Consider the following 23,848-nt stretch of genomic DNA (forward strand, 5'->3'; position numbering starts at 1 on the left):
GAGTTTTGGCAAGTCATTGAGGGCTGCATGACAGGCAGCCAGGGGTAAATTAATATTTATTTTCTAAATTTTGTAGAGACCCTGTGGGCCAGACAGAATGGCCTCATGGGCCACATCTGGCCCGTGAGCTGCATTTTGCCCACCCCTGGGTTAAAGGCAGGCCTCCAACTGAGTAACAATTGCTTTCCTGTTTTTCATCCTTTGTTCCAAGAACAGAAGTGCAGGTCAAAGGTTAGTAACTATGGTTCTGAAGGGAGACACCAAGCAGATGACACTGGCTAGAGCCCATCAAACATCTAAGCAGTCTGCAGAAGCCACCCAGTGAAATTCTGCCTGGAGATGTACATGGATAAGTGAAAGGAAAACAGCCCAACAGTCTTCTGGGTTTCTCCAGGCCAGTCCCTCCTTTCTCAACTGATAGATGAAGAGTTTGGCTGGGGCCAGGAGGAGGTTGGCCAGAAGGTCCTGGGACTTAGTGGGGCGTATGAGGAAAAATGCTGTTAGACCCTCAATAAGAAGTTCCTGAGGAGCTGGTAGAGGTGCTGCAGTCTGGTGCACTCAAGGCAGGTCACAGTCTCCTTTTGGATTCACTGTTCCTAAACCAAGCCAGACAATGCCTCTTCTTGAAAACAGCCAGTACAGAATATTCAGCAACGTGCATGTATAATAGAGCCGATGAGCCTTTTCTGCCTGTCCCTTCCCTGTGATTTCCCCTGCCTCCCTTCTTTTTCAGCTGTTGCATTTGTTCCATTGCCTTGAATATAATTCCTCCCATGCCTCTTCAGCCTTGGTCTCTGTTTGGCATGGCAGTTTGTGATGGGAAGATGAGATTTCCCTGATAAGGTAAGCCAGGCCAGCAATTCTGTGACATGCTGCTGGTGAGCAATGCAGAACTATTGCAAAAATACCTGGTTCCTCCCCATTTGTAGCCCTAGATTCAGGACTTTGCTGGCAACAGGGTATTCATCAAATGTACTGCTTTTACTTTCTTAAGGTACCAGTGGGAACCCTTACTAATGGTCACAGGGCTCACTTCCAGAAGGAGCCACATACCGCGGCTGCTGACAAGAGGGACTCAACTACACCTGAAGTTCTGTTTCACTCCACAGAGGGCAGCAAATTTCAGTATTGTGGTCTCCTGGTCTACAGCAGGGGGAGGTGGAGTAAAGTGGCCAGGTCAGGTATGGTGATGTATGAGGAATGCCAGGCCATCACGTGCAGCAGGAAGCAGCACAAGCAGGTTTGATGGGAAGGATTGTGCTGGGCATTCAGATGCATCATTTTATAGTAAGGGGCATGGCTGCCTGGAGAGAATGGTTACAGAGAAGCAGTTTATCATAGTTATCAGACAGCTGCCAAAATATCTGGTGCATCTCCTCTTCCCCACTGGGTAAAGCTGTCCTTTCACTTGGTCCCTCCTCAGCACAGGGCTAGGGTTATGCTCAGTCCCTATTTCCTGCCGAGCAGAACTTATTGTCTCCCTTGCCCCCTTATCCAAGCAGCTGGATCCTGTATCCCCACACCCATGTAAGCATGATAGTGCTTGCTTGGTGCAGGATTTTTGGTGTTTCCTTTTCTTGTGCTATCTTGGTGGGGAATGGCATCATGCTCCCTGGGGGCACCTGTCTTCTTTCCCAGCTCTCCTTGATTTCAGTAGTTACCGGAGGACACTTGCTGCCCAGAAAGTTTGTTTCATGGGAGCCAGAGCTGACCATTTCCTTTGAGCTTCCTGAGGCTGTGAGAGCCACCTTGTTCCTGTCTGAGTTTTTCACTCTCTGGGAATATCTGTCTTATTGCCTAGTTTACCCCATAAGACAAGGGGGATGCTGTGCCATCACGTGCTGGCTTAGAGCCTTTTCATGAGGAAGCATTGACTTACTTTGCCTTCACATTTACAACAGCTAGTGGCAACATCCAGAGCTTTAGTTCATAAAACCCTACTCACATGAGAAGGTTGATTGGGATGTACCTATGGCAGGTGTTGCACATGTTCTAGGCCTAACTGTAGGCCTTCTTTGTGAAGCCCATTCAGTGGAACTTAGGTGAACCTTTGGGCAGCCCAGACTAAGACATAAGCACAATAGTTTGTGTGAAGACCCAAGCTGCTGGAGCCATGGGATGGCTTTGGAATCTCTGCTTCCATGAAAAAGTAAGCATGATGTTTCTAGTCCTCGTATTTGGGAAGAATGGCAGGAAATCATGGTCTTTGCCAAAGATGCAGCTACATTTGCCTTGAGGAGGGAGACGGAGTTGTCCAGCAGATGGAGCCAAGGAGAAAGCTACTTTTATTTAGATGAGGCCAGGGGGAGAGACAGTAAGGGGGCAGGTGGTGGTGGAGCAGGCAGTGTGGGTAGCAGTAGGGATAGGTGGTGAGGAGCAGTGGAGCCAAGTGGGATCAAGCAGCTTTTCCTCTCTTGCCTGTCCCCACACTACTTGCACTCCCTGCTGCCTGCTTCCTACTGCCTGTGTGCCTTTCCCCACTCCTGCAGCTTCAGGCCCCCTTGTCTCCCCTTTCTGCCATCCTCACTGCAGTCTGGGACATGGAGCATAGTCCCAGGCAAGTCCAGTGGCAGCCACTGGAGCTGCAACTGCAACTGCAGCTATCTGCCCCCTGCCTTCCATCCCTGGCTGTCTTGTACTTTATTCCAAGTTGAGGTGCTTTTCCCCCCAGGTTAAATGAGGGAAAAAAACTCACCTTAAAATCAAGTAAATATGTTACAGGTTTCCCATGCCTTATGCATGTTCTGTATGTGTGAATTTGCTCTTATGCGATGACCCTTTTTATACCAAAAATTCATTATATGGGAGGTAAATTCACTCTTATGTGATCGGTGTGGTGGAAGCTCACAGTCAGCTACTTTGGGCGGTGCATTGTGGGAGTGACACACCAAAATATAGTCTCCCGTGTGGATCTGTCCACCTTGCCTGTTGTCTGTGATATGTGTTTCTGTGTTTGCCATCCTCATTGTGGCTTCTAAGTGTCCCACTAGCTAATCTCCTACCCCTCTCCCTGGTCCATCAATGAAGCCTTCACCACCCTCTCTTCACACCAATTAAAAATTCAACACCACCCTGTGCTTGTATGTACTGTCTGCTGTTGGTGAGTACCAAAATTGTCTTGTAAAAGTGGTAGAAATGAGTCTGGGGGTCAGTACAAAGTCTTAGAATGTATCCCTATTTGTTACATTGTAAAGTGGGTTCCCTTTAACCAAATTTGAGTTACGTGCTGTTTTTCAGGAATGCATGTACAGCATAAAGCAAGAGAAACCTGTGTTTGGTACCCTGCTGGACTATGAGATTGGTTTCAGAGGAGTTTGGATGCCACCAGGGCTCTGCCTCTCTCTTTTTAGCATTTTGTCATTATGAGTCGAGACTGAGGGAAAAATTGGTGCAATGAAAATGAGGATCCACTTGCAGAAGGTGAAAAGCTGAGACCTTGTCTTAATACAGCAGGTGGGGTGACATTTATCAGCATTGGGCATTTCATTTATCACCCTCTTAAGCATGCCAAGATATAGTCATTTCTCTCCTGTCCTTTATGCTGCCTCCCCCTCCCCCCCCAGCTCACATTACTTTTAAGTTATGTATTGCTGGGATGTTCACATGGAGGTCATATTTTTTGTAAGAACTGTTACCTTCCTGCTGCCCATTGGAACTGGACTGTGGTGAGTAGTGGACTTCACTGACCTAGGACTTTGTTCATTTCTGGACTCAGTGATGTGTGGAACTGTTTGGAGTGAATGGCTGTGAAGCTGCCCATGGTAGTTGCATCCCTAGAGTGCTAGAGTAACTTCATTGTGGGGCAGTGTCTCATAATGTAGCTGTTGTGTAGCTATGAATGTCTAGATCTGTTTGAGCACAGGGCTTATCTGCATAGGCTCCAGGATTGCTTTCCTAGCAGGGCACGTTGAGACTAGCCTTATGTGGGCACCTCGAGCGTACAGGAGGTGCTGCACCCTGCCACCACACTTCAAATCTAACACTTCATACCTTGCACAGCTGCCAGAATTGCACTCCTGAGAGAGGTGGAGCCACCTGGACGGAAGTGGGAAGGCAGCTTTGGTTAGGTGAAAATTGCTCTCTTCTCGCTTTATCCCCCCTCTTTAATTGGGTGTCTCTCTCCTTCTTTTTTTCTCTTCCATCTCTCCTTCCTCCCTCACTACTTTTCATTTCCTGAGTTTCTGTCTCTAGTTCTTTCTGTAATTATCTCCCTTTCCCATTTCTGACCATATCTTTCCCATCTCATGCAGGTCTCTGGCATACCCATTTGCTGACAATTCCCATACTGTGGCTGGGCTGAGGCCCCTGAAGTACAGTGTTGAGCCCGTACACTGGGCTGAGGCAGTGGGACTGTGGAGGGATTATTTTAATGATAAAAGCCCTTGCTGTTTTTGTGGCCACCCAATTCAAGCTGTGCTGATTGATATTCCCAGCACTGCCTCTCCCTAGCCCGGCTTGCGCATTCTCAGCTGCATTGCTGCTTTTTGGTATTCACAAGTCATTCTGAATAGAGTTCAAGAACTGGGGCCTGGTTAACCATTGCTGGGGCAAAACGAGCTTTATCCCTTCTCTTTTTGGGTGTGTCCAGGACCCTTTCTGTCACAAACCAGGTTTGTTTGAAAGGGTGGCTATATGTGGCTGGGGACAGGGTGGAGAGTTGGGGCAGGATTAGAGCTAGAAATGAGGGTTCTCTGGGGCAGGATAGAGAGTAGTGGATGTAGCGAGATCAGGGTGTTTAGGGGAAGGGTGGGCATGGTGGACAGAATGCTTGGAAACTGGAAGGGGTGGAGAAGAACATGGCTGGGCAAGGTTGGGATGCTCTAAGCAAGATCTTTCTAAAGCAGTAGTTTTTCAACAATTTAACATTTGTGGACCCTTACATTTTTTCAAATGGAGGTGGAGACCCCTTTGAATTGCAAGTGTGTGAGTATTCACATACTTTTGATTGATCATAGTCATCTTTTCTGGACTCCTTAGATAAACCCCAGGGGTCCACAGGCCACAGGTTGAAACCCACTGTTATAGAGCATTAATGAGGTATTCAGGGGCAGGATAGGTGGTAGACAAGATGGGGAAGACTGAAGAAGACAAACAGGGTCCTTGGATATGGGAATAGGAAGATATTAGTTTATTCTGTGAGGAGCTGTATGATCTCAGAATGGGGATGGAACTAGGAAGGCATGTGGCAGGGACTGCTCTTACATGGCACAGTAGAGAAAATGGACTGAATGCTGCCTGCAGGTCTCAGTTTTTCTAGGTGCTGGTGCCATGCTCAGTAGGCACATGTAGGCCAACGTTACTGGCTAGTGTAGTAAGGTGATTGGGTATGACTCCCTCAATCCTGGTGGAGTGGATGCTGGAGTGTGCTTTGTGTGACTACTAAAGTTGGGTACTTGGGGAGTCTAGGCTAACTGAGATAACACATGGCCATGCCAGGCTGGGATGCTTTCTTAGGACATGCATGGTTTGAGTTCTTGATTGTGCCTGAGGGAGGTGAGGCTGTTGAGGGACCACAATGGCAATGGGGAAGCGGGATGAGGCTATTCATTTTCTTCAGAAGCACTCAATTCTTCTTCATGCGTGGATCCCATTTATGTTGTGGGCATGCCTCATACATATGCGGAGGAGGCTTTGGACTATCAGTGTCTACTGGGACCATGACTTTGCCCTGCATGTCTTTGTACAGGGGCAGGCAAACTATGTGCCACAGGCCTGATCCAGCCAGCAGGCAATTTTGTCCAGCCTGTCGGGTCTCTCCGTAAGCTCTCTGTAAACCTGGGCCGTCACTGCCCCACAGCAAGCTGGTGCCTTCATGCAGGAGGTACAGCTCTGGTTGCTAAGTAACCCTCCCCCTTTCCCTCCCTTCCCCCTGCCCCCCCAGCCCCAGGCTAGGGGCACGGAGGCATTTCCCAACTGTCTATCTTCAAGCCAAGCCTATCATGAAATGGGTTTTTCCCCCCAAAATACCCTTTTCTCTATAGATAGGAGCTACAATCCAGACTTGCTCTTCATACTGGTGCTTCCTTCTAGGAATTGCTACTTCAGAGGCAGGTACCCACTTGATGTTCCACCTACTGGAGTCATCCCTGAGAGGAGCACTGGATTGGGGGAGATGACCACAAAAAGCACTCTTTTCTCAGAGATGGCATTCCCAGTGTCCCACCAAGGAAGGAATATGCCCTGAAGGATTTTGGTGACTAAAATAGGACCTGCAGCCTGTTCAGTGAACCTATCCTTGGTCCTCTAGAGTTCAGAACCAGCAGAGTTTAGAACTGAAACCCACTATTGCTTTTTTCTCATTAAGACTTGGTCCAGTGGGAGCACTGGTCAAAGAAGAACTCGCCATTGGTCCTCCTTCCTAGAAGAAAGAGATCGAACAAAATGAAAGCGTTATGGTTTTCTGTTTCTGTTGAACTACATGTCTTGAGGTTTGATTATCCTGGATAGACTAGTGGAGCCAGTACAGAGTGGGACTAAGTCCACTCTAACCTTGGCAACCTATTTCATTCTCATATGAACAGAACTACAATTGTCCCCTGACATTGACCTTGCCACCAATTCTCCTGGCACCAATCAGAATAAACCCTTAGTTCTGGTAGCATCCTACCTTAGCATTGAGCTGCCAGCATTATCTTGAGATCAGGCTTCCTCCTTTTCTTCTCCAAGATCCTGAGGATTCATAAGCAGAACAGTTCCCGGGATACTACCAACAAACTATGTAATTATCCCATTCTTGAGCACTCCTAAATATCCTCTAAGACTAGGATAAGCTGGGGCAGATCTAGTCCCAAGCTCCAGATAGAAGTAAGAAAGGAATTAGGCTGAGTTATCCTTCAAACTGCACAGCTGTGCCCCTGGTCTGCTTGGAGATCCTATCTAACCCTGACTCTGGTGTTTGATTTTAACTTATGACCTCTAGCTCCAAAATACTGGCTTATGGCTTCTAGCTCTTGGACTTCTGACTTATACCCTTGCAGCACAGGTCCAATCACCCGTGCTTTGGTCCATTACAGTATGGTCAGACCCTTAATGCAAGGGGTCCTGGTCTTCAAGCCACATGGGTTCCTCTAAGATCATGGGTGATTAGTGCCTCCCAAGGCTAGAAGGGCTCCAGCAGAGCACAAGACTGTCTGGAAACTGTGGCGGGAGGGGTCCCCCTATGGCCAGTTGCCGAGCACACCAGTAACATGGTGGCAGCGGAAGTGCCAGGACTTCTGCTGCTGGCACTTCTGCTGCCGCTGTCCTGCCAGTGGAACTGATTTCAGTGGGGGGCACCAGCGCTCTCCATACCCCCTAGCAGCTGGAGCGCTCACTGTCAGGGACGGCACTAGCACTCTGAGGATGGGCACATGTCCGTCCCTCCCCTCTCAACCCGTGGTTCCCCTATATGTTGCCTATGTCTAAAATGCTCCTTTTCATGAGGAATGTGGTGGCCAGCCTACAGGAATTGTGCACCCAAATGGATGCCCTGCAGATACAGAACAGGGCCTTACAGATGCAGGTTGTGACTGTATGAGAGGAGAATGCTACCTTGTGACTACAACCAGACCAACCAGCAATGGTTGGGACCCAGCCTGTGGTCACTCCTCAGTACTTCCCCAAGTGTAAGGTCCTCGTGCTAGAATGTTTAGCACAGACCCAAAACATTTCTTTGTATTTGTGAACTAGTGTTGGCTGTTGTTTATTTTGTGCTCCCAAACCTACCCAACAGGGTTCAGGTGGGGTTAGGGGGTCATCCTACTAGTAGGAAATGACTTGGCCTGGGACTTCTTGCTGCTGGAAGGTTCTAGTTTGCTACTGAGTGACCTAGGGGAGTTCCTTAAGGCCATGTCAGTGCTTTACACCAAATCCGTTTGGTCATAAACTGCTGAAATGCCTGCAAACCCTGAGGCAGGGTTGTCAAACTACAATTCAGTATGTGGCCAAGTTCTGCCAACTGGCTGGGTATATAGACTATAAGGAGACTGCACAACTTCACTTCTGCCAAGGATTCATCAAGGATTCAGTAAACCTCTGGGGATTACCTTCTCAATTTCTCCCTTAGTTTCCTACCATGGCCTAACTGGATGATCTGGGACTCCTGGGTTAGCCCCTTCAGGAATGGCTCTTCCTTTTCCACAGATTGCCTGAATGCCTTTCAGCAGTAGACAGATTAGTGATGTCAGTTGATGAGGGGAAGAGAGAAACCAAGGTACAGAGGGTACCAAGACTTAAGAGGAAGAATTAAAAGATAATTATTCTCTCCCAGGTTGACATAAGATTTTTCTTAACTCCCCGCTCATGATTCCTGCTGATCTGTCCTCTCTGACTAGGGAGATCATCTCTTGATGATCTCAAGTCCTTCCACAAGCTGTTGACACTGGATTTATGACCCAGATACCTTGTTCTGGGTGGATGCAAACAGTCAGACTGACCATGACTTCCTCCATTTGATAATAGGCAAATTTTACTGATACACTGTGATAGCAGCTAAGAATAATACAGGCAAAGCAAACAAAATAACCTCCCAATTCTATACCTACTGGTCCTAGGATTTACAGAGGGAAGGTACATCTGGCCAGAACATAAGCTTCCTCTGTGGTTCTTGAATGTAAGCAGTCAGCAGCCTGGAGGTTGAGGGCTGAGGCCCAACCCCCCTTCTCCCATGGCTCCCTCTGCTGTGGGGTTGGCAAGATGGGTTTGGTGGTATGCCCTCTATCCATAGTGGCCTTGGGTTCCATCCTTGGGGACCCTGTGCTGCTCTGAAATCCCTCCTTTTGTAGTTGTCATCTTCTCTGATGACTCTTTATTTCCAGGTATCATTGACTGGTTTCTCTGTGGTCATCATACTGTCCGTGTTCTGTTCTGTCAGCACATTCCTTTGTTTTCCACACCCATCACATGCACACATCTTAATTTGGTCATTTACCAATATCTTAATTTGAGCATACCTTGGCTGCCTAATTTGGTCTATCTACCACAATAGGAAATCCTAAGGGATCTACAGCTGGGCACTGTGACCTCATGCCACCGTATCTCATGTTGTGAGTTTTCAGGAAACAGTGTGATACATGTCTTCAGTTTCCCAGCCTGTCTGTCTGCTGGCTTCAGACACAGTGGGCCTTGAAGGAAACTTTGTCACCTTGCTTTTGAACGTGAAACTTTGTCACCAGGCTTTTTGAAACCAATTAACCTTTGCTGTTGCCCCGGACCATTATTCTAATGCAGTATCTACTTTACCTACAAGTCAGCACCCAAAAGCAAATCTCTAAATATAATTTTCTAGTGACCAAGGTACTGGGGAGAAGAGTAGACACTCCAAACAGTGAATTCTCTGTAGTCCAAATAAATATGTGATATACTGCACTCATCTCTCAGGCACATTGGTAATCAGTGTGAAATCAATAGAACTTCAGCACTTAAATCCCTTTGTGGATCTGGCCCAAAGATCCTAGAAAGCTAGATCATCACTTTCATATTATTTAGTGAGCTGTCAAGCCTCACTCAGTTACTGACCTGGGACAGGCTGTCACTGTTAATTAGCAAGCTCTCACAGAAAGCAAAAGGTCACTTGAGATCTATAGTATCTGACAACTAGTAGGTAGAATTTCCCTCCAATTAGCCTAGGGGCATCTGATACAGGACCCCATTCCCTAGCTAGAGATTATTATTTGTTTACACCCCTCAGGTTTCTTGAGATCCAAATAACCACTGAAGACTCCCATTCAAAAGCCAGACCTATTTAGCTCACATGGATGGTGTGGTACGTATTCTAAAGTAGGAGTGTCAAACATACAGCCTGTGGGCCAAATTTGGTGCATGAGGGTGGGCCATCCACTCCACCCGGCTTCTCATGAGCTGGACCACATACCTCTTCATGCTGGATTCAGTGTGTGGAGCTTGTCACCAAGGCAAATGGAGCTACTTCTGGAGCAGAGTTAATCTCCACTATTTTGGTACAGCCTTGGAAGCCAGGGAGTTATGGTCTCTCATATCCCCACTTCCCTGCCACAGAAATCAAGATTTTTAGTCACCCCTGGCAACTAAGATCAGTGATGGGCAAAAAAGGGGTGGGGTGTGACTGGTAGCAGCTTTAATTCCTTAGGTTCTGGAGCCGCACCAAAACAGTGGCTCTTGCAAATGTTGGGATCAGTGTTGCTGCTGCTTGCAGGTTGTCCAGCCTCTGGGAAGCCCCACAGTCTGGATCCAGGCCTTGAGAAAGTCTGTGGTCTGAGTCCAGCCTATGGGTCCCCGTGAGTTTGAGACCCCGCTCTAAAGTAGTCTTGGAACCAAAAGAATCCTTTTAGCTAACAGAACCAATTCTGACTTCAAACTTAATCTTATTACCAGACCTGTATACTGATCTTCTAAAAAGAAGTCACAGATCTCCAAGACAGCTCCATCCTCTGCTACTGTCACCCATCCTGCATTCTCTTCCCAGCAGCAGATTTGATATTCAGGCATGTGTCATTTTCACACAGGGATTCTTACTTTACTTCTTTTTCTTACTGCACTTCCCAGTTTGCTCAGGCACAAGCAGAGATAACTTTGAATAGTGGGTGTAGGAGCTTATTACTACCCTGCACTCCATTGGATTGTTCCATGAGTGTAGAAAAGCCATGAGTAGATACTGTTAGCAATTTATAAGACCTGTTTCTTCTCTCACTAGTCTTGGCTTTAGTGTATTGTATCTCCATCACCTTCACTAAGGTGAAGCTTGATGAGACCCAGGATGAGAGAGGGGAGTCAGACCTACTGATGGCTCTGCAGAGCTGCAGTTATCCCATGGAGTATTCTTGGTGATTTAATGGGCAGACAATGATGGAGGTGGGATTGGTGTTTTCTGACTGATAGGTATTTTAGATACAATGGAAAACGGTTGTTTGTTACTGAGACTGTAAGCAGGATCATTCCAAGCAATACCGGGGAAATGATTGTTTCTGCAACGTGATTGGAACATACCTTGGGCAGGGTGTTCTCATCATGGGATGAACATGTCTACATAGTCTGTGACAGATGTATATCAGCAGCAATAGGGACTGTGAGGTGACTGCCATCATGCAAAAGTTGTGAGTGCATTCTCAGGGTAGGGGGTGGGAGCACCAGTTTGCTGGTGAAAGGGCTACCTGTCTTGTAGGGCTCCAGCTGGATGGGGCACCACATGCAACACACCTCTCTTATGTCCTCTGACTACAAAAGGCTTGGATTGTACCCTGCCAGATGGCAGCATCAATACATGACAGGGACAAAATTCAGAGTCCAGGGTCCTGGATAGAAGCTGCTGTGGAAGTAGCTCTAGGTTACTGATCCATAGAGGCTCACAGTTACTGGAGCCCACAGGAATCAAGGAAAAGGGAAGGTGGCATGGCATGTGCCCCTGGCTGAGATGGGTGTCCCTGCTCTATCTACCAGCAGCCAACTCTTCTCTGGCTGTCTGTAAGGTGGCAATGGACTTCCCAGGAAATACTCCAAGTAACAGCGTGTGAGTCTGACACAGAAAATTCTTTGGGGGAAGCAGTCAGATGGGAGTGCACTCCTAGTTAATGACCTCCTTTCCTCTCCTTTCCTTCTTTGGCCATAATAAGGGACTCACCTCAAAACAAGTGCTTCCTCTTCATTGCTTCAGGTCTCCCAAAATCTCTGCTATACTCACAATGGCTTCTGCTATTTTCCCCATCCCTATTCTTCTCATCCATAATCCACAATGTTTATATCTCCTCTCCTCCTCCCAGTATATCTGCCTCTCCCCCAATTCAGGTTTCTTCTTGTTTCTGCCTTCCCCTCCTTCTCCTCCTGCTTGTACATTTCCCCCAGTAACTCTGAATTACCCCATCCACATCTAGCTTCTCTACTTTAATCTTCCCTTGTCCTCCTCCATCTTTAGTCCACTGCATCTGCCTGATGACCTTTACCTTCACTTTCTTAAATGTCTAAGCTTTATCTTTTCCATGTCAGCCCCCAACCAGAATAATTTTACCTCTCCTAACCAACACAAGGTTGGGGAATGGAATATCCCAATAGCAACAGTGTAGGCGGGCAGAGTGAGATCTCTCCCATGGGGGCGGTAGAGGTAGGATGGAATGGGATGTTTCAATCAGGAGCAGCGCGTGCACAGATGGGAACTCCTCCTGGCAGCAGGGCAGGAGGAGCAGGATGGAGTCTTTCCAATGGAGATTATGTAGTGGGGCTGGGATGGATTTGTCCCACTGGAGGTAGTGTAGTTGGGGTAGGACAGGATTTCACTGCTTTGGGTAGTATAGGGAACAGGACATGAAATGGTCAGGCAGTAAACATTTGAAGCCTAGCACTGAACCTTTCAAAAGCCTCCAGTGCTTTTTGAGCCTAAATATCTGTGCCTGTGACCCAGATCTCCCTGTATGTCTCCCATGGCCCCACAACCTGCTTTCCTGTTTCTTACAACCCTGTGATTTTATGATTACACAGAGGTCACTGGAAAGTAAGAACTAATGGAACAGCAAGGGAGATCATCATGAAACACAAGCCACAGAAAGTTATAGGTTCCAGGAACATCAGGGAAAGCCATGGTTACAGGCAGGCTACAGAAAGCAACAGGCTTAAGGACTGGCAGAGGCGGCCACAGTTCTTCTCCAAAGGTCATCAGGAAATCCCCCTTATAAGGCTCTCTTAGTAATGAGCTGTAGAAACTGCCTTCAAAATCCATGTTACTGGGGAAACATTTTTACTGGTGATACATGGCCTACTGCATATGCTCAGTCTGCACATGCACTCATATACATTAGGTGTATAGGGGTTATAGAATTGCAAATTGTATGTAAGTGCCAAAAATTACTCTTAAACACTGGAAAGCTGCCACTTTGGTACACAAGGGGAAATAGAGTTTCACCCCTACAGCCTTTTCTAGCTTTTCCTTGTTTATATTCATAGGGTGTAGTGTTACTGTAGTGTTGTAGATAAGTATATCATATTTAATAATCCCATTTCTTTCCCTTTCTTTGTTAACAGAGATCCAACCAGGGACCTAGTAAGATCTGTGCCTAGCTGGAGTTCAGAAGGTGCACATTTTGTCTTTCAATGCTGAATACTAATGGTCACATCCAATGACTCCTATGTCTGGGTAGACTTCACTTAGTTACCTATCACATGGCCCATAGGAAGGAAATGGCACCTCAGACTCCTAGCTGTCTGGCCTCCCTTTGTCTGCAGCCTAATACTATTATGGGCTCAGTCACCATGCATAAGTCTTCAGCTTCAGTGCTAAGGTCTTCTTTGACCAGACACAAGACGTATAAGTTGTTGTTGGCTTTGGTACCACCCTGTATTATGGCCTTAAGCACACATTCTTCTTAACCTCAACTGAAAACTGATCCTATTGGTACTAAATATTGGCACCCACCAATAGCTAGTGGATGCCAGGACTGAACCGACAATTGCATCTAGGCTGGCAAATACAAACACCATTGTCTTGGGTCCAACTATTATTCTAGCGCTAGTCATCATATGGGCATCTGGCACAGACAGGAAAACCTCCAGCTAGAAGGTCCTTAAGAAACAGAAATGGAATAATTTATGTTAAAAAACAAAACAAAACCCAAAACAAAAAAACAAAACCCCAAAACAACAGAAGGCTTCATCAAAGATGTCTTTCTTTCCTACAGAGATTCTCTGAGATCCTCCTATTGGTATTGTTGACCCTCATATCTGACCCCCTCAAAGTCGGTCATTTCACTTTTGACTCAGCTGGATAATCTTGCCACTGAGTATTTAATTTTTTTCTCTCTTCCTTTATGTCTGAGTATGTGCCAGCCAAGGTGGATCTTTTTGATTCCCCCTAAACATTCTGTGGGTCTGTTATCTAGCCCTCTTTTTGTTCCAGGACTAATACATTAGAACTCTTGATACAATGATGAAACTTTGAGGAATTTCTATACTAACCTTGGGACCCAGATCCTTTTCATTGGCCACCAGTTTTATGGACAGATCTCATGCAAGAACATCTCTAGTTACTGATGTGACTAGATATATGACTCTTAGAAGCTGTAAGGTACACCCCATATGTACTGACTCAAAGCTTTGTCTCTTCAAGTCCTCAGCTAGTTGTTGTCTTTTTAGGACCCTAGGCTGTCTCTTATCTCTTAAAAAAAATCAGTCTGACTAGGAAGGCTGGGAAGAGAAAGGAGCCCTGACAACCTATACACCCATACATACACCCAGACTCTATATGTGCCACCTCCCCTAAGGACCATGCTGGAACTTTTGTGTCTTGGTCTGATGAAGAGACAGTGCTAACAATTCCCAAGGAACATGGCACAGACTCTACAAGTATATACAAGGGGCATGGACTTAGAGTCTTCCAGTCCCTTCCCTGCTATCCTAAAGCTGAAGGAGAAGCTAGCTGTGTCCAGACACTTAAACTGAATTAGGATCACTTGGCTGTGTTTGCAACACAGGAGAGATTTAGGTGAACCTTTGGAGAGGGAGGGGCAGAAGTTGGATGTGTTTAGAACAGGGGCGGGTAATTATTTTGGGTGGAGGGCTGCTTACTGAGTTTTGACAAGCTGTTGAGGGCCTCATGGGTAGCCCCACCCCTTGAAAGGTGCCCCACCCCCTGGGACCAGAAGTCCTGCCTCTAACCTCTGACCTTTGGCACTGGAAGTGTCCCCTCCACCCCTGCTCCTGTTCCTTTCTCCACACCCACACCCCCCTTGTCCCTGGAAGTAGTCCTTTGGGGAAGAGGGTTTGCCATCTTAGGGAACCCCCCCCCCAATTATATAATAACAATCAAACACCCATAATAATATAAATTTAATTAAAAAAATATTTTGTCCTGATTTGTGTGTGTTTGTGCTGTATATGTAGAAGTGATTGCACAATAGTTCAAAATGCAGTCTTACTCGTATATTGTGTTGGGTGTGCAGGAGTGTCGGCGGGGTGTGGGTGTGTGGTTTGTGAGGAGCTGTGGGTGGGTGGGAATGGGGGTTTGTGGGGCTGTATGGGTGGGAATGGTATTGTAGGTATGGGAGTCACATGGTGCAGAGAGGCTGGTGGGTGGGCAGGAAAGTGGGGAAAGCGGCAGCGGAGAGAGGGGAAAATGGAAGTCTGTGGAGCGTGGGGCCTGCGTCAGTGTCCTGGAGCCAGCACTGGCAGAGCCCAGAGTGGGGCAGCAGGAGCGCAGGGAGTGGGCTGGGCTGGCAGCAGGGAGAGAAGGGAGCTGGCCAATGGCTTCATGGCTTTGGGCTGGTTGCGGTGCACCTTGGCCTCTTGCTCCTTCCTGCCATGCAAAGCAGAACATGCCCTTGCGGTATCCTTTGGGGCCACTGGCATGTTTGTGGTGGTCACAGGGCTTGGCAGCAGCAGCAGGGGAGGAGGAGGAGGAGGAGGATGACGAGGCAGACTTGGCTGCTGCTTCCTTCTTGTCTGTGCGCTTGCAGTGGTGCTTGTGGTGCTGCTCATGGGAGTGGCCACTGCTGACACGGTGCTCACACTGTGCCTGTCTGCTGTGCTCCACCTCCCTATACGGCTGCTGCTGCCACTCCTGCACTCACTCCTTGTGCTTGGGTTCATTGCAGTGGCAGGGACAGCAGCAACTTGGCGGAAGCTGCCCACTGCTCCAGCAGCACCCATGTTGGGAGGCGGTGCATGGCAGCCGGGCATGGCAGGAATACTGCAGTGGCAGCACCCAGTCCTGCAAACAGCACTGCAGATGTGGCAACAAGGAGTAGATGGTGCCAGTCTAGCCTACCTCATCCTTCTCCTTCGCTGTGGCTGCTACAACCATACTGGCAGCCCCAAGGTATGCCACAAGGGCTGCCCCACCTTGCTGCTGCAGTGGCAAGTGGCTGCTGCTGGGCAATGAAGCTGGGCTGCCCCTGCCACTGCCAAGTCCCTGCCATGAGCTCAAGCACTGCGGCCATTTGTGCTTGGCGCCATCTCTGCAGCAGGCCGAGGCACCTGTGGTGGTCAGGAACAGCAGCGACGGCAGTGGCAGGTGCAGGAGTGGGTGTGGAGCTGGTGGCAGCAGCTGTGTTGGGAGGCAGGGTGCAGCAGCTGGGTGTAGTGGGAGCACCATGGCAGCACCATTAGTACCACTGCAAACGCAGCGAGAAGGAGAAGACGGTGGTGGCCAAGTCCATCTTGTCTTCCTCCTTCTCTGCCACCGCCACCAAGGCCCTGTGGCTGCCACAACCATGCCGGTGGCTGCTCCACCTTGCATGGCAGGAAGAAGTGGGAGGCCAAGGAACACTGCAGCTGGCCTAAAGTTGTGAATCCATTCGTCCGCTCCCCTCTCTCCCTGCTGGCAGCCTAGCCCAGCTCCACAAATCCCTAGTAGCCCATGCCCTGTGTTCCTGCCACTCCACTCTGGGCTCTGCTGGCACTGGCTCTGGGACACCAACACAGGCCCTGTGCTCTGCTCACTTTCACTCTCCCCTCTCCCCATTGCCACTTTCTCCACATTCCTGCCCACCTACCAGCCATTCAGCACCACGTGGCTCCTGGCTGTATGACTGGACCATGGGACTCAGCAGGAGCTGGCCCAACTCTGAAGATGGGTGATCCCCGCAATTCTCCCCTGCCTCCCTGCTTTTACCTGAATTTCCCATGCCAGCTCAGGCACAAACAGTCTCATAGTCCCAAGCCAGAAGCCCCTACTAAGCAGGGGCTTTCTGCTGGTGTGTGTGTGTGGGGAGGGGAGGGGCTGCTGGGCTGGCCCTGCTGTTGCAGGAGCTTGCCGTGGCTTCCCCTGGGTCCTACTGCCCCTGGTTCCTGTCATCTTTGACAGGAGCCAGAGGCAGATAAATATTTATTATTTTTTTGGTGGCCCCACAGCCTGGATAGAATGGTCTGGTGGGCCGAATCTGGCCCATGGGCTGTATTTTGCCCATCCATGGTTTAGAAGAACCTGTACAGCTGGCTTTCTTGGTCTTAGAGTAGCCAGTTATGTGGCCATCATCCTCCTTTACGCTTTTGGCATTACATTATTCCTATTCTCAATTTTTTTCCAAAGATAAGGAAGTAGTCCTTAAGAGCTGCCTAGGAACTAGAACCCTGGTTGTTAGAGTGAGCTGATCAAAAAACTGGAGTGAGCTGATGGAGAGCTGAAGGAGCTAGTCATGTTCAGCTTGCAGAAGAAGCACTTAAGAGGGGCCATGATAGCAGTCTTCAAATACTTGAAGGACTGCCATGCTGCCATTAGGAAGAAGGAAAGCACCTTTTCTTTCTGCAGAGGAAGATGCAGATCAATGGCTTGTACTTTCAACAAAGTAAATTTAGACTGGATATCCAAACAAAAATTCTGCACTGTTAAAATACTGAGACACTGGAATACAACTTCCCTAGGCAGTTTGGTCTGTCTATCACTGGAGGTGTTCAAGAAGACAGCCACTGGTTGGGGAAGATCTAGGTGTATCTATGCCTATTTTATAATATGGGTAGAATCATAGACAATTAGGGTTGTAAGGCATCTCAGGATGTCATCTAGTCCAACCCCTGCTCAAAGCAGGACCATAGATCATCCTAGCCAAGGCTTTGCCTAACTGAATCTTAAAAACCTCCAAAGATGGAGAGTCCACAACCTTTCTGGGTAACCCGTTACAGTTTTTTACTACCCCTTGTACCCATTTGAGCCAAAACAGCTGAGATCTTATGTCTTTGGACAGAGTTGTGTTTTGGCAGCCTTCCACCATCTGTGCCCAGGTACTTTGGGTTACCTGCTCATGGTTAATCTCCCTTAACCCGCCCACCATGTCTTGATCTCAAAAGAATAAAGAAAAGGAAGATTCCTATACTGGTAAAGACTATCGTGAATGTGTTCCTATCAATGGTGTTTCTTGAGGCTCTGCCTCCTATACACACCATCCATTCACCAACTGGGACTTGATGGCTCCAGCTGTTACAGTTGTGCGTAAGCGGTATCTTCATTTACTCTCAGTTCTCTTTGTGTCAGGGTGAGCAGTACATATAAATTAATCTAGGATACCTAGGCACCTGATGGCTTACTTCATCATATGCCCAAAAGTGGTTCTGAATTGCCTGTCATGCTCAATGAATTCATGAGCATGTAGATATAAATACAGGCAATTCATAGCAGATATAATAAATAACAATCCCAATGGAAAATTCAATAATCAATTCGTCAGCTTCCTTGCTTCTGTCACATCAACTTCATTAATCGATTAGTAGGAAACTTCACTCCACATCAAGTATGCACGCAGCTCAGAGTTGTCTCTCTCCTTATCTTCGATCAGTTGTCCCCTCTGTTTAATATAAGAGGTCCTGCTCATCCTGTGAGCTGGTACCTCTACTCTAAATTTTTCCTGTTTTGGGGGGTGGGGGGGGTTACGTTAATGGAACCTTCTTGTGGAATGTTCATCTTCTGGACTTCAGCACAAGGGTTTCCGAGTGTCTTCTGAGATTTTTGTCTTTGGGCATCTGGAAATGGGGTTCCACACAGAGCTTTTTGTTGCCCTGTCCTGTACTGTCAGATGGCATGACTGGTTACCCTGCTCCCTGTTGGAGTGAATGACACAGGTGTATTGTCCTCTCTCCCCCTGCTGACTGGCATTCCTGATCTTTTAAGCTCCAGTGGTGGGCGCGGGCTTGTGATGTCACAACCCACCTGCTTCTTAATACTCAGTGTTCAGGTGTTCATAAACCATGGTGTCAGTGCTGTGTGCTGTGCCACTCTACTCCCTCCAGGTCTGCACCTGCTGGTAAGAACTAGCTCTTTCTTACTCTTGCTGGACAAAACAAGAAGGTGGTTGGTGACTCAGCCGAGCTGCCCAGCTCCAGATCACTACAGGGGCTACGTGTGTACTTTGTCACTTGGCAACACCCTTCTACTGAGAAATTCTTCCTAATAACTAGCCTACACTTCCCTTGCTGCAACTTGAGACCATTGCTCCTTGTTCTGTCATCTGCCACCACTGAGAATAGTCTAGTTCCATCTTTTTAGGAACCCCATTTCAGGTACTTGAAGGCTGCTATTAAATCCCCTCTCAGTCTTCTTTTCTCTAGACTAAATAAGTACAGTTTCCTCAGCTTGTCCTCAGAAATCTTGTGCCCCAGCCCTCCACTAGACACCGTACTCCAGATGTGGCCTCACCAGTGCTGAATAGACGGGAATACTCATTTCCCTTGATCTGCCAGCAACAGTTCTACCAATGCAGCCCAGTATGCTGTTAGCCTTCTTGCCAACAAGAGCACGCTGTTGGATCATATTCAGCTTATTGTTCACTGTAACCCCCAGGTCCTTTTCTGCAGAACTGCTATCTAGATTGTTCCAGGACCTTGCACTTGTTATTATTGAACCTCGTGAGATTTCTTTTGGTCCAGTCCTCCAATTTGTCTAGATCCCTCTGAATCCTAGCCCTACCCTCCACCATATCTACTATTCTCCCTAGCTTGGTGTCATCTGCATACTTGCTGAGGGTATACTCTCTGCCAGTGGTTCTCAACCTTTTTTGTACCAGGACCCATTTGTAAATATTGATGGCCAGTCCTGACCCAGTGCCCCTCACTCCCGACCCACTCCCTGCAGCCCCTAGCCCCCCAGTGTGTGGGGCAGAGGGTGGGAGTGGGGGCTAGGAGGGGTATGTGGGGTGAATGGGGGGCCCCAAGCTGCCCCTTGCAGGCTAGAACTCTGCCAGCCTGCAAAGAAAAGCTATGGTTTCCCACATTTTTCTCCTTTAAAGTAGAATCAATGTTTAAAGTTTGCTCAGGACCCTTTTATATATTCTTGCGACCCACTTTTGGGTTGTGGCCCATGGGTTGAGAATCATTGCGCTATGCCATCTTCCAGGTCATTGATGAAGATATTGAACAAAACTGGCTCTGGGACTGACCCCTGGGGCACTGCCCTTGATACTGGCTGCCAACTAGACATTGAGCCATTGATTACTACCCTCTGAGAAGCGTGGGTATTTCCCATGCTTCTGGCTTTGCTAGTTGCTCCCACCCCACTCCCCCTTTTTTCTGCTATATGTGTGAGGGTGTTTTTAAACCTCCCCAGAGGCATTGGGTATGGGCTACAGCTAAAGTTTGGGACTTCAACTGGGGTCTGCCTTCTGGTGGGCCCTTCCAACACATTTTCTCTGTGATTCTATGAAATGTGCAGTTTGCAACCAATTTTGATCAACCAACTTAAATGTAGCTGGAATTCTATTACCCTTTCTGAACATGTAATTGGAGGCCTTTATAAGAGTAAAGGAATGTCTGAATGTCTCTGGAGGGTAATCCTGTTTCTATAACAGGGGCACTTTTGTGCCCAGAGGGGTTAATGGAACCATTTCTACACTTCAACTGGATAACTCAAGAGTGGGTCATAAGCTGAATTTTGGTCATCCATTATTAGGTGGAATAAAATTCTTCCCTTGGTGTTTTGGTCAGTCACAAAGAAATATATAATTGGATTACCCCATATTAGAATAATGTTCTGGCTATTGTAAGCTTCATGGCCAGCTTGTACTGATCCTTAGATCTGATGAAAAAATTACCTTAATTTTCACCACTGAAAAGTAAAAATAAATGGCATGGCTCTAGTTGTGTTTCATAAGCTAGAGGTAGAAACTCATTCATCCCTGCCTCTTAGCTGAGACCTACACTGCCAATTTTGCCAGGGTATGTATGTTGCAAGTGTATATGTGAGTGTGAAAAAAAAAATCACACACCCAAAGCTGACAAAGTTATATCAGCAAAACCTCTGGTGCAGACAGAATTTCTTTTGGATTACTTCATGTCAAGACTGGAAGCCCACAGGCCACATACGGCCTGAGAGAGGTTAATGTGTGGTACTGGGCTTGGCTACCACTCCCCAAATCATCCTATACAAACCATAATCTAAATTCTGTGTAAGACTGTCATCAACCCTGACACAACACAGACCTAAAATCCTGATCTGCCACAGATAAAGTAAGGGAACCATGACAGCCAATGTCTTGTTTCTGTGAAATGTTGTCATATGTGTAAGAGATCCTGGATAGTGGCTGATGCCCCTACTACAAAGGAAGGCACGAAACCCCCACAGTCCATAAATCTGACCATGGGGTAATATTCCTCCCTGACCCCAGATATGGCAATTGGCCCGACCCTGAGCAGAGGATCAAGACCCTCTAGCCAGGAATGTCTCAGCAGGAACACTGGCACATCCCATTGGCCTTGGCTGTAGCCAACACCCAATGCCTCTGATGAAGGTTTAAAAACACTAGGGGTGCACCGAGAGATTTTTCAGGCTGATGCTGATGGCTGATTATTAACCAGCCATATCAGCTGATACCCATCTAATTGCCGATAAGCAGCCTGGCAACTTGGACAGCAGCTTCCCACCAGTAAGTCAGTGGTGGGGGGAGATTGGGGACCCCACAGTGCGGGAGGGAGTGGGACTGGGGCAGCAGCAGGGACAGGTGCTGCCCAGCCAAGGCAGGGCAGGGTGTGGGAAGGAGCTGCAGGCATCTCACCTGGGGGGTACAGGGGTGGGGTGGGGGCTGCTCCTGCTGCTGTGTGCACCCCCAGAGGAGGCATGGGGAGCATGTGCCCCAAAGATTTGTGCATGGGGTGAAAGTAGGCTGCCTGCTGCAGACTCAGGGCCAGGGACTACACCAGCCTCTTTCTGCATGGGGGCGGGGCTGGTGTGGGGCTGTGCTTACGGTGGGTGGGAGCAGGCTGGGCAGGAGCGGTGCTGGCAGGGGTGGCTATGGTGAATTTTGGGGTGGCTATAGCTCCCCCCCATAACTCCCCCTCCCAGTGCCGCTGCTGCCTGACCCACTCCAAGCACAGTCCTGGCCCAACCATCACTGGGAAGAGGTCACCACAGCTCCTGGCCTCAAGCCCACAGCAGGAAGCCCATCCTCACCCTGGGACAAATCTGGGGGTGCGCATGCCCCCCATGACTCTCCCGGGGCGTATGCAGTGGTGGGAGATGCCCCCTATCCATCCCCTTATGACACCCAGACAAGCCTCCCATGGTTCCATCCCATGTCCTGCCCCCACCCTGGCTGGGCAGCTCCTGCCCCTGTCCTTGCCCCAGTCCCAGCCAGCCCCACTCCATCTCTCACTGTCAGGGCCTTGATCTGCCTTCCCCATGCGCCTTCCCCCCTGACTTACTGGCTGGACACTGCTTGCCAAGCTGCATTTCTGGCTCTGTGCATACTTTTGAAGCCACTGAAATCATAAAATGACAACGGTACATGGAAGACAGATAGAGACATTAAACAAAACAAAACCCCTCTGAGAACTACATCTTGTTCTGTACCTTTTTCTTGGAATGCATCTGTAGGCTCTGACCCATCAGAGATTTTTGGTGAGCAACTTGTCAGCTTGCACCATCATCCTTTTTCTTTGCATACTCTTCTCCTCTCACTTACTCTGTCTAGCTGTGAGAAATACCAGTCTTTGATTAGATTGGGGTGGGCAGCCTGCTTCATGTTCATCAGAAGTGGCATGGGCAGCCTTTACGTGTGGCATGCAGCAGAGCAGGGAGGGGACAGGCAGTACAAATCTGGGGGTGCGCATGCCCCCCATGACAAATGCAGCATTTGTCAGTGGTATTATCAGGGCAGTGGAGCAACTAGCCAAGCTCAGAAGCATGGGAAATATTTACATTATAGGGGCAGGCAAACTAAAGCCCATGGGCTGGATCCAGGCTGTGGAGGGATTTTGTCCATCCCATAGCAGGTCTCTCAGTTCTGGGTAGCCTGGGCTGGGATCTGTGACAGTGCTAGACATGCCTGCCAAGAGAGCAGAGGCAGCTGCTGGCTTCCAAGCCAGAGCCCCTGCATGGAGGTGGCTGCTGCTGCCCGTGGGATCAGTGGGACCCCATTCTGGGTGCCTTGGGAAACAAGCTCAGCAGCAACTGGCTGCATTTGTGGAGCTGCTGCTTCTGATTGCTCCTACTGTGTGGCATCTGCAGCATGACCCCCACTGTGTAGCTCCCACCCGGCATTTGCCGCCCAATGTGATCTGTGTAGCCCTGCCCAATCCATGAACTGCCTCCCTGCAGCTCAGGGCCTCTGCTGATCCCCATATAGCTTCTGGATTTTTAAGGGGATGGTGTATGTGTCTGTTCCACCCCCTCCCCCAACCAAATCTGGAAACCAATACCATAATAGGATCTAAGTCTTGTGTTAATTGGCTAAGGAATCTTCCTCATAAGCCTCTTTCTTAAGTCTCTAAGGATCATTTATGCATAAAAAAGGCCTTGATAGAGATCATATTTTTAGGATGTTGAGTAAGCTTAGCAAATTACGTGACTCTACCTTATATTCAGCTTTATGCTAGCTAGTTTAGCATATATTATGGTCTACAACAAGGGTAAGCAATGTTTTTTGGTCAGAGTGCTGAAAACCCCCACAATGTCTACCTTGGAAGGTGCTGGAGTGCCAGAAAAGCAAAATGAGGGCAGGGGGAAGGGAGGGTGTACATGGCAGGATGCACTGCATAGTGGTATATTTAATAATCATAAATGTTGCCTTTGTTGTTGTGTATTCCTTTTTTGTTGAGCATTTTGCAATGAGAGAGAAAAAAGGACAAATAAGAGAAAAAAAAAGGAGAGCAGAGAGAGAACCAGACACACGCACACAGAGAACCAGAACACACCCAGAGCGGACACATGCACACATACATCCAGAACTAGACACGTGGGTGCGCACACAGACACACAGGACAAGGTAGAGGCAGACAAACAAGCACAACCAGATGTGCGGGCACACGGAGCTGGGCTCCTGGGCCACTGGACAAAGTCTACTCCGAGACGTGCACATGCCGGTAAGGAGGTAATGCTGGAGCCCAGAACAGAAGTTTGCAGCCTCCCAACTGCAGCCAGCCCTGGCTCTGGGTAGCTACTGCCAGCCATGGCAGGACTTGCAGCCACCCAGCTGCAAGCTGGGAGCAGCCCAGG

At 48.3% G+C, this 23,848-nt stretch overlaps 1 protein-coding gene across 2 annotated transcripts in view; it reads left to right on the plus strand.

The window, feature by feature from the left end:
* PCDH1 (protocadherin 1) overlaps window positions 1-23,848 on the plus strand; it is a 219,122-nt gene that overhangs the window by 16,529 nt on the left and 178,745 nt on the right. The window lies entirely within an intron of this gene.

The sequence above is a fragment of the Crocodylus siamensis genome, chromosome 10, assembly GCF_052110815.1.
Source record: "Crocodylus siamensis isolate JL-2025a chromosome 10, ASM5211081v1, whole genome shotgun sequence".
NCBI lineage: Eukaryota > Metazoa > Chordata > Crocodylia > Crocodylidae > Crocodylus > Crocodylus siamensis.